Source organism: Protopterus annectens, chromosome 13.part0, assembly GCF_019279795.1.
Source record: "Protopterus annectens isolate FY-2018-M chromosome 13.part0, PAN1.0, whole genome shotgun sequence".
Classification (NCBI taxonomy): Eukaryota; Metazoa; Chordata; order Ceratodontiformes; family Protopteridae; genus Protopterus; species Protopterus annectens.
In genome coordinates, this window is record NC_056747.1 from 1,339,621,588 (window position 1) to 1,339,633,653 (window position 12,066).

Sequence of the window (12,066 nt, forward strand, 5' to 3'; positions counted from 1 at the left end):
TCCACGGCATCTGGAGTATCCCACACCTTTTGAATAACTAAATGCATCAGTTTGTCAATAGGTGGAGACACCCAAGAGGCAGAAGGTTGAGACCAGAAAGCCTTCAGGTACACCGACTCCTCATCAGAAGGGTTAACAGTGGGCCAGCCGCACCACTGCTTAAAGATCTCCAGGATGTCCACAAAGGAGACATTATCAGAGGACGACTTGGGGGACCCTTCTGACTCCTTGAAGTCAGTGTCAGATGTCAAAGACTCAACCTGGGAATCAACATGCTTCCTCTTGCATGTCTTCTTCCTGGGGGGCTCCTCAGAAGGGCATTCTGGGGAGGTCAAGGAAGAGTGGGGGCCACCAGTTGGTGGCTCCTGAGGCTGAGGGTCTCTGCTCTCTCCGGAGAGAGTAGTGGCTGAGACAGAAGTGGGTGCTCTAGGGGGGAAAGTGTTGGTACCCTTGGTGGCAACTGGTGACTTGGATAGCACGCTCCTCATCATCTCGAATGCCAACCTCTCCGGCTCTGAGGACCTCTCCCGCTCCTAAGAGACAGAGGATACCACCGGCACCAGAGCTATCGGCTTTGAGATAGACGCAGGGTCCAAACTCAACCTAGCCAAAGCGCTGAGAGGGAGACTTGGAACCGAAGAAGACCGATTCCAACCTTCCTTGTTGGTGCCGACCGGAGAACTTTGGCCCCTGGACACAACGGATGACACCAAAAATGTCGGAGCAGAACTCGGCTCCGAAGCAAACGCTAGTGGAGCTGGAGCCACGGGTTCCACCAATGGCACCAAGCCCTCCAACTGCGACAAACCAGCGTGGCTCGGAGGAGGAGGAATAACAATCGAGGGTATAACGCGTTCCATAGGCTCTGGAACCGACTGGGTCAGAGCCGACAACAATTTGGATAGAGCAGACGACTTCAGCAGTCTCAGGACCACCCTCTCCACATCTTCTTCCGAAAGGCTCCTGGAAGACCTGGAGGACATAGTTGGGGATCTTGATCTTGGAGGATTAGCAGGTTCCATAAATTCAGTGGTCGGTTCCGACAAATTAGGATCTGACCCTGTCACCATAATGCTGCTCTCAGTCGACTCCGAAGTCAGTGGAGCCGATGAGGCCGATTTTGCCACTTTAGGAGGTGGCTCCGAGACACCAGCCGGTGCCGGACAAGGTCTTTTCAAAGACTTAGACTTAGCTGATTTAGTGGACTTGGAAGAAGAGGAACAGCTAGACAAGGCTTCCTTAAAGGAAGGCTTTAAAAGACCCTTTAGAATGAGCTTGTTCCTACTCTCCTGTAACACTCTAGGGGAGAAGGCAAGGCAAAACAAGCAAGTCTCTTGCAAATGGATGGCCCCTAAGCAACAGACACATAGACCATGACCATCCGTAAAATTACATTTTCTGGAGCACTTCATGCATTTCTTGAAGCCTGAAGGCTTGTGCTCCTTAACCTCTTTAGACATAACACACAGACGAAAGGAGAAGAAAAGAGAAGTAAAAGGGAGGACTAGGTCCTCTAACTTAAACAGGCCTAGCCCTGAAGGAGGAAAAAACACCACAAGGACTAGGTCCTCTAACTAAAACGGCCTAGTCCAGAAAGAAAAGGGACAGCTAGGTCTTCTAACTTAAACAGACCAGCGAACATTTACACACACACAAAAACCCTTTCACACAGAAAACCCCTAATTTGCTAAGGATTAACAGAGGAAGCTGAAACTGGAGTTTCGAACAACAAACACCACCGTAAAGAATCAATACCAGCGGATAGCCGCCAAAAACCAAACTGCTCTACAAAACTGTAGACTGGAAAAATGCTAGCGTTATCAAGCTATCCGCACTAACAATAAGTATAAAACTGGTACACAGGTTACCACAAAGCCCATTAGCAGGTCCAAGGCCAACGGCTTGCACCAAGGGGGTGCAAAGGAGCTAATTACCTAAGAATTAGTAAACCTACACTAACAAATACTAATGCAACAACAATTGTACTACACAAATTACAACTCTGAACAAGATTTTAAGCAATGTAAGCAAGAAAAAAGTTAACACTTGGCCAGAGCCAAGAGAAGCACTACCAAACTCGTCGACACGGCAAATGAGATCTGAGGTTTGTACTGGTGCACTATGGGATACCTGCTTAGCCACGAGCCAACCAGAAGTCTTCGAGCTTATAAATCGGCTATTGTTTTCAAGTGTCGCCAATCACTCAGAAGCTGATGCTGAAGACTCAGGCACTGAAAGAACTTAACACATGAACAGGGTTGGTACTGACAAGCTTGGCACAGACTCAGACAGCTCAAGCCTCAACACTGAGAGAAGCATTAGCACGTTACCTAGGACCGTTGCTGTCCTGAGGATTCCAACACTAGCGATGACAATGTGGAGAATGACCAAGAAGGCATCACAGCCAATACTGGCACCAACCCATCAATATCAAGAACCTAGGATCTACAGTCCCTCATCATCACAGAAAAGGATAGCAGTGCAAAATAAGTGATTGGTATCTATGTCAGCTTAACGAGTTGCAGGGAACTTCTGGCTTTGAAATGACAAGTACCTTAAATAGGGCAGGCAGCAGTTCAGCGGAAACAAGAGCAGGACTAGGACTTCCTCTCGTCATCCTGGAAGCTTGAAGAAAAAGAGGGCAAGCACCTTCCTCCTTTCCTCTCAGTCCAAATATATAATCCCAGGGGGAATAGCAACAGACCAGGAGGAAAGAACAAAAAGGGAGAAGGAAGGTCTATATCTGGACAGATCATTTTCAAAAACTGCTTCTTTTCTTTTGGATTTGGGGGGGGCAGATTCTGCACCAAAGAAAATCCTGCCCCCTCCCCCATACAGAAGGCAGATCTGAGCCCTATCTAAACACTGGTCTGGAGTGGAAAACCTCAGGAGGGGAGGTGGGCAGAGATATGGATGTATCGCCAGTTGCCCTCACCTTGTAGCTTTCACTTTTCTTTATTTTATGACTTGGAATCCACGGAAGAGTTGCTAGATAGCCAGACTTTCATGATCTGCTTATACTTCCTCTCCTGAAAGGTTCTAGACCCAAACTCCATAAAAAAAGTTGCATTGGGGCATCTAAACAATCCACCCCCCCAGGTAAACTTCACATACACTGTTTGCCCTTGGGGTGGATTTTTGCTTGTATTTCTGTGAACTTCTAAATTCACAAGCACAGTGTCTCTCCATGGAGAAATATATACAATTAACTTGTAAAAACACTCTTGAAATACAATCCAAAAAGCCTGTGACTGCTTCAATGCAAGCAGTGCTTGCATCAAACAAGATCTAGAAAGACAGAAAAGTCAGAGTAACTGGTGGCAGCTAGTTGTGCAGTTGAAGTCGACAGACTAGATCTTGTAAGATTCAACTATTGACCTAGTCAAACCCAGTAACAACAGTCACAAATTGGCAACAGCAATAACAATTTAGAGCTAATAAATGTTCCAAAACTGGGTACTTATTCGCTGTGGAAGTTGGTCAAGGGACTGACAGCTGATCATTTCTTTGTGGAAATAAATATGAATAATGACATGAATGTCTCCTTGTAAACCATACCAGGCCAGTATTGAGCAGGAAGGAGCTACTACACACATGAAGGAATGTATTCACATATGCACAGTTTGCAAAAGCTCTGAAAGTCAGACAGGAAGCATGACAATCCACCACTAGCAAGGTCCACAGAAAATAAATAACGCTGCGGCAATGATTGTTAAGCTGAAGATCACACCTTAATGGCACTTTTGCTAGCATCACTATAGTGCACACCCTATACTAGTGCTATTGATCACCGTTTGCACTGCTAGTGGGATGTTGGCAAAATGGTCAAGGTGTTTACCTTACAGACACAAGGTGAAGGGTTTGATTCTGACATGGGATAATGGGCTAGGTTTAAAATTGCCAAGGGGAGTTAGCCTAGTACTAATCTATGAGCCTATGAGGATTCCTACCTTAAATGTGGAGCAATGGGTCACTGTTAGTGCCTTGAAAGATTGAAAACTTGGCCTTTGATACCAGATCATCAGAAAGCAGAAGCCTGGACTATTCCATAAGGTTCACGGATTCACATTCCAATACAACTACGGATGCACTGCAACAAGAAAGATGCCGCACTCTCGAGGTCCCAGTCTTTAAACAAGCCATTAAACAGAGGTCCCAGCAACCTGATCTACTACCTGCTGTTCATATTAAAAGGACATTCCATGAAGAAACTGACAGAACTGTTTTTCATTAATCTACTGTATCTTGCTCTTAAATGCAGTGCTAAAGCCTCAGTATCTCTCACACTAAGCACCTCAGGTTAAATTGTAAATAATCTCATGCCCAAAATTCCCTCAAGGAGACTTCCTATTGACATGATTTTGATTTTCAGTTTACTCACCTTTCTCCCGAAGTGCACTGCATCCACACAATGTGAAACAGCCTAAATGCAATACACCTGGTACGTTGTTTCCGTGTTCTTCCTACGATAACATTATTGTAATTCAATGACTTTTTAGTGTGGCTCTGGAAACGGGGCCAGAGTTTTTTCTTCACTGAGTTATTCCAACTTCTGCTAAGGTTAAGAAAAGCCTTTTACAATGCATTTTTTCTCGTTTCAGATGAAGGAATTAAATTCGAGGTTTCTGTTATATATTCAATTTGCAGTCCTTGTACGTAACCACGTCACCCAACAAACTCTCTTCATTAGGTGTCGGACACTTTTCTCATTCATCTCAGACAGACAGGTGACATTTAAGAGACTTGGTAAACCAGTTTCAGTCAAGTTCTAGCATTCCTGTTGTCCTTAATTTTCTATAGTTACATACAAAAGTACAGTTTTGTACCTACCATAAATGTAGATGTTCGAGGATCCACATTGCTGCAGTCCTAACTATTGGGTAGTCCGCTGTCCAGTCGGCCCGAATACCAAAGATGACCGACGTCATATCCTCAGTCTTTTCTTGCCCCAGATGTCAGAAGACCCTAGAAAGATAAGGCCAAAACCAAAAACTCCAAACATACCTGCACCAAAAATATGTACAATATATACAAAATACCAGAATATAACCTCACCTACACAACCACCCCTAAACACAGAGGGAAGGAGGACTGCAGCAATGTGGATCCTCGAACATCTACATTTATGGTAGGTACAAAACTGTACTATGTTCTTCATTCCACATTGCTGCAGTCCTAAAGAATCCCAAAGCAGAGGTAAGGGAGGCTGGCAAATCATAAGGAAGCAGGAACTGACAACATGCCTTGCAAAATAGCTGTGGCAAAACCAGCCCTAGACTTAGAGTAGAGAGGAAGGTGATAATGCTTAGAGAAAGTATGCACTGAACTCCAAGTAGCTGCCTCAAAATATCCTTAGTTGCCACCCCTTAGAAATGCTGTTGAAGTGGCAGTAGCCCTAGTGGAATGAGGCCTAATCCCAGCTGGAATCTCCTTGCCATGATGGGAATAACAAAATGCAATGCAAAACCCAATCCACCTAGAAATAGTTTGTTTTGACACAGGCTTGCCCTCTTGAACCCAAAGCAAAAGAAACAAACAACTGCTGAGACTGCCTAAAATCCTTAGTCCTGCTCAAATAATAACGCAATTGCCTGTGTACATCTAAAGTGTGCAAAATCTTTTCCCCTTTATTTTGGGGATCTGCATAAAAAGTAGGCAAATGAATAGTTTGGTTTAAAGCCACACTAGAAACCACCTTAGGCATAAAGGAGGGATTAGATACCCTATCCTTATGAAAATCAAAAGGCTCTACCGCCATAAGGGCCTGCAACTCAGAAACCCTTCTTGCAGAAGTAATGGCCAACAAAAAGCAGTCTTCCATGACAAGTATTTCAATTCAGCAGTAGCCTCAAAGGTTGTAGAGTAAGTTTCTCCAACACAAAATTGAGATCCCAAGCAGGAGTAGTCTTATATTCTTTCTAAGAAATTGCTTGAACAAAGGATGCGAAAACAATGGTGGGTCACAATCATAGTGAGCTGAAATTGCTGCAGCATGAATCTTAATGGAAGAAAGACAAACCTTTGCCCAATAACTCAGTAAGATATTGAAGAGCCACACTCAAATTAGGCTCAGAAATCTCCAAATTGTTTGCTGCACTCCAAAATAAAAATCTCTTCCATCTTTCCTTGTACTAGGTCTTCTGGCTTCCATAATCACATTTAAAACTTGTTGAGGAAGTTGAGACCTGCTGTCTTTCAAAACAGAATATGCCAGGCTGTTAGATGAAGAGAGTGAAGCTTGACATTGAGCAGGTGACCGTCCCTCTGAGACAACAGGTGTGGAATCAAGGGTAAAGGCCATGGAGGCTTCCTCACCAGACTCCTCAGTAATGGGTACCAGTGCTGCCGAGGCCAATCTGGAGCTATTAAAATCATCCTTGGCTTGTCTTGTCTGACCTTTAGAAGCACATTTGGGAGAAGAGGCAGAGGTGGAAAAGCACAAACACGACGATTTTCCCAACTGAAAGGAAGAGCAACCACTTTCCAAGCTGTGTGATGACAGATCTATGTCTGGATGACACTGTCAATTTTGAAATACATGAAGATCCAGTTTCCGGGATCCATGATTTGTCTGCTTAACACATCTGCTAAGGAGTTCTGTGCTCCTGGCAGAAACCTTGCCTGAAGAGTTAGTTGCAAGCTGGCGCAGTCTCCCATAAAATCATTGTTTGCCTGCACAATGGGTAAGAATGTGTTCCCCTTGTTTGTTGATGTACCACATGACAGTTGTGTTGTCTGTTAGAATCAACACCTGCCCTGGAAGAAGTAACTCCTTGAAAGCCATTAATGCAAACTGGACTGCTAACATCTCTTTCATGTTGATATGTAGATGCTGTAGTCTGGCAGGCCACTTGTCTTGTATCCACTTTCCATTTAGATGAGCTCCCCAAGCAATGTCTGAGGCATCTGTCGTTAGAATCTGACTCGCCTCTGGCCGGGTCACAGAGAGTCCCTTGTTTAGGTGACATTCCTGAGCCCACCACAAAGGTATTATTTGAATGACAGTGTCCAAATCCTGGCAGTGCTGTGTCCATACATTTTGAGATACCATAGCAGCTTCCTCATATGCAGTTTGGCATTGGGAAGCACCAGAATACAAGATGCCATGAACCCTAAGGCTTGAAGGACTGTCCTTGCAGTCAGCCCGGACTGAAGAGATAGTTGATGGAAGTAACTGGAAAGATTCTTTTGTTTGTCCTGCTGTATTCAGTCTCACACCCAGAAAGCACATGTCTTGAGAGGGTACTAGACTGGACTTTATTTCGTTCACAGAATACCCTAGGCATCTTAGCACTGCTATGACATAATCCAAATGCTGTAGAAGGTCTTCCTTTTCTTGAGCTAGAATCAGGCAGTAAGGATAGATTTGAATTCCTTTTAGCCTGAAGTAAACTATCACTGGAGCCAGAACCTTTGTGAATACCAATGCAGAGAACTGATAATGAGAATTTCCACGTCGAAAACTCAGATACTTCCTGCAACTTAGTCTTATAGGCACATGAAGGTAAGCTTCCTTGAGATCTAAAGTTACCATCCAGTGATCTTTGCCCAGCAGCGGTAAAAGCTGTCAACATTTTGAACTTGGGAATGTCCAGATAAGTGTTGAGGATAGATAAATCCAAAATTGGTCTCCACGTGTTTCTTTCTGGCACAGGAACTGGCTGAATGGCCCCTATTTGGAGCAACAGAGAAATTTGCTTGTGAGCCTCTTTTCTTTGTAGAGGAGGAATGTCTGGCATGCCTTTGAAAGGAGGCAAGGTATGGAAATAAAACCTGTAACCGTGGTGAATGATATCCAGAACCCATCTGTCTTGGGTAATTAAATCCCAATTTTCTTTGAAAAGAGACAGCCTTCCTCCCAAAGGTGCTGCTGGCAGCTGAAAGGTCATTGGGTCTGCTTACGAAGGACTGACCCCTGCCCTCACCAGAAGTCTGAGCAGGGGAACTCGAACCTTGAGCTCTGCCCCTGGGAATCATAAGCAGGATAAGTCCATCCCTTAGTAGGCCAATTTCTACTAAACTGGAGGCTGCACCTGCAAAAATCCTTAACAGTTTGCATAGACTTAGCCTTGTCCTCCATTTTCTTTAAAACTGCTTCCACAAACAACACATCAGACTGCAACATCCAAAATCCTTGTTTTAACATGCTCAGCTAAATTCTGATCTCTCAACCAGGCATGCCTACGAAGAACAGAACCAGTGGCAGCCCCCCTCGAGGAGGCCTGTACAGCATCAAAACCACACTGCAAGGAATGTTTACCCACCTGTTCAGACACATGAACTAAATCCTGCAACTCTTTACACTCAATACCTTCTGTCAGAGCATCCACCTTAGATTTCAATTGTGAAAGGAGGTAATTCTGATATTTTAACATGTGAAACTGACAATTCAACGCCCTCATGGCTAAAGTGGAAGAAGTATACACTTTCTTTCCCCATCTATCCAAAGCCCTTGCCTCTTTATCAGGAGGAACAGGATTTTTAACAACAGAGGCCTTCACACCTTTAGGCCCCTGAGAGACTCTGCCCTAGGACTCTTAAAAGATACTTATGAGCTTCAGGCACCCTATAGTACCTATCGGTTTAACTGGGGCAGGAGGCAAAGAATCAGGATTCAGGGAAGCCTCTGCAAAACATCTTCCACCACATTCAGAACAGGAGGTATAGCTAAAGGCCTATGCTGGGGTAAAACAAGAATTCCCTAAGCCTCTTCCTGGAATCAGAGAAATCTTGACCTTCCCATTTAAAATGCTCCCTCATGGAATGCAGAGTCTCTGAAAATGAAAAATCCTCAGGAGGAGAAGCTGAAGGAGTAGAATCATCCACATCAGAATCAGAATAAGGAGGATACTCCTGCAAGTCTTCAGCCGAAGACTCAGAAGCCTCGAACATTGCTCAAAACTCTCAAACTCAGGTTCCACCCTAGGCCTCTTATCAGGAGGGCATAGAACCTCTAATCATAGTAATCAAATCCTCTGCCATTTTAAGCATATGTTTCTTAGGCAAAGACCCTGAAGCACTAGGAGAAACCCCCACTGAAGCTAAACTTGGCCTGCCTCTCAAAGAAGCCTTGGAAACAGAAGGGAGGCTCTAACCACCTTAGGAAGAGAGGGAAGAACAGCCACCTGATCAGCCTGGCCTACTTCCTGAGAGGATACATCCTGTAACAGTAAAGTCTCTCCCTGAGACTCCAAAGAAACACCTGGCAGAACCTCCTTTGCTGCTTTGTCCAAAACTAACCTGGCACAGTCTAACCTTCTCTTAATAGTGCGTTTGTTAAATCTATAAACAAGGTATACACAAAGTATGGTAATCCCTATGAGGTATCTGTTTCCCACAAGAAATACAGTTATTCGCTTTTTCTGACATCCGGTTAAATACTGAGGCAAGAAAACCAAAAACTTTGATTCGGTCTGAAACTCTGACTTCAGAAACTTTCAGGACCATGCGGCAAAAAGACTGAGGATAATAGTTAGGACTGCAGCAATGTGGAATGAAGAACATCTACATTTATGGTAGGTACAAAACTGTACTTTTGTATGTAACTATTGTGTTATCTCTCTTTTGTCATACAAGCAGACACAAATTTATTGTAGAAAAACTGGTGGGCAGTCAAGATCCATGCCGTAAATAGAAATGAGGAAAGGTGCAAAATGGGCCACTAAACTACACTTAGGTGGCATTACAGGAAGGAAAACTAACTTTAGGATGAGGCGAGTATAATGCAGGAAACAATTTTCCTTTAAAGATCCCATGGAACTTAATGACAAACAACAGGGGTTTCCTTACTCTTATGCTCACATTTCCTACAGTCAATATAAACACCACATTGTTTTTCCCAAACAGCAAGTTTCCTCAGTGATGTCTCCACATCATATTTCCTCTAGTCAGTATAAAAACCACCCTGGGTCTCCCTGAAAAAAAGAAAACACTCAACTCTTGCACCACACCTCCAGCCTCACATAGACATACTAAACCAGCAATGGCAAAAAATACACATAAATACACAAAATCATACTCGGAGGCTCTAAATAAAAGCTTGCAAAAGCATTACAAACCTCCAAAGCAGACACCCAAAAAACCTACACCTCCCATCACAAAGCAGACAACATATAAAACACAAAATCAGTGTGCCGCACAATCACAGCCCATAAGGCGAAATAACATACCTAACACACTAGTAATAGACGACTCTATAGTCAGGCACACTGACGTCCCACTCCCCAGGCTGGACAAGGAGAAGGTTACTGTTCGCTGCCTGTCAGAAGCCAGAATCCGCCACATAACACAAGCACTCAGGTCACTCCAGAACAAGTACGAATATGACTCTGTCATTGTTCATGCTGGTGTGAATGACCTGAGACATACCTCCCTGGACTACATGAAAAGAGACATGGAAGAGCTCTCTGATCATGTAGCCCAGGCGGGTATGACCCTGACCCTGAGTAGCATCCTGCCCTCACCAAGAATGATACTGCAGTATAGAGAAAAAAATATCAATTTTAACAATTTGCTAAGCGTCTGGTGTCATTCAAAGGGGATCCAGTGTCTGTCAGCCTAGGACGACATGCTCAACAAGCCTCGTTGCTTCGCAAGAGACGGCTTGCACCTGTCACCCCTAGGCTTTCGAATACTGGCCAAGGATCTTGCTGCCCCCATAGTGCCTTTTTTAAGCAAGGCTCAAAAGTCAAACCCACCTCCGTAAACAGCACAAATAAAAAAATGAGGGTTATGCTACTCAACGCCAGGAGTTTAAATCTCAAAATGCACGTTCTTGAATCACTCCTCAGTATGGAGAACATAGACATCTGAGCAGTAATTGAAACCTGGTTCAAGGCTCCAGAGAGCACCCCAGCACTACCTGGCTACAACTCATACCACACATTTTGGTCACAGAACATGGAACAAAACAAAAAAAAGGGGGTGTATCCATATTCATCAAGGATACCTACACCTCCAGGTTAGTGGTACAGCATGATACCTCCGAGATCATACATGTGCAACTAACATCAGGCAAATCTGGAATGCAAATTGTGGCCTGTTACAGATCACCCTCCATGACTCAGGACCACCACTCCGTCTTTCTGGAAACACTGGAAAACATGAAGGTCCTACTGAACACCCTGATATTGGGCGAATTCAATTACCCTACCATTAATTGGGAAAACTACTCAAGTACAAACTCCCAGATCCAGCGCTTCCTTCCAACTCAAATGCCCTGGATCAGATAGTAAACTCCCCTACCAGAGGTGAAAACATATTGGATCTGGTCATCACCAACATGGGCGACAGGTGTTCCACACCGGAGGTCAACGCGTCACTGGTTAGATCAGACCATAAACTAATCACTCTGGATGTCCACACCACGCCACCACCTCCAACTAAGGAAACCACAGTGAAAAACTTTTCTATAGCAAACTTCACCTTACTTAAGGCAAAGGTGGTAAGTTTCACAGCCCCCACGCTAAAGAATAACAGTGTACAAGATGTAGGAACCTTTACAAATGCACTCTATGAGCACCTACAAGGATGCATGGATCGTGCCATCCCTAGCAAAATCAAGACTCACTCCCCTAAGAGAAGGAAACCAGTCTAGTGGACCCCTGCCATAAACAGGCTATACAATAGAAGGAGGAAACTAGTTCAGAAAAAAAGCAAATCCCAAGAAGGAAAGACAATCCTGATCAGTATCAGTAAGAAACTAAGGTCTCTCATAAAAGCCTCCAAGGCTAACTTTGAAAGAAAAATAGCCAAGGATTCGAAAGATAACCACAAAGCCTTCTTTAGCTATGTCAAGAATCTAAGTGGCAACTCGCAGATATGCTCTGAGCTAGTGCAAAATAGCACAAAATATACTGAACCCACTGATATTGCCAACATCCTGGCAGATAGATTCAGTGCAAACTTCACCCCCCTCTCACCACCAAAAGGGCCCACAACAATACCAGAAAAGTGTAGTGTCCCGGAAAAGTACAGTTTTGTACCTACCATAAATGTAGATGCTCGAGTGTAAACTCTGCTGCAGTCATTACACTTGGGTTATCCTGCCGTCAGGCGGTTCCCCAG

General features: G+C 44.2%; 1 protein-coding gene across 2 annotated transcripts in view; it reads right to left on the reverse strand.

Moving 5' to 3' along the window:
* Nucleotides 1-12,066, reverse strand: part of SOCS7 (suppressor of cytokine signaling 7) — a 939,941-nt gene that overhangs the window by 399,013 nt on the left and 528,862 nt on the right. The gene's annotated exons all lie outside the window — the stretch shown is intronic.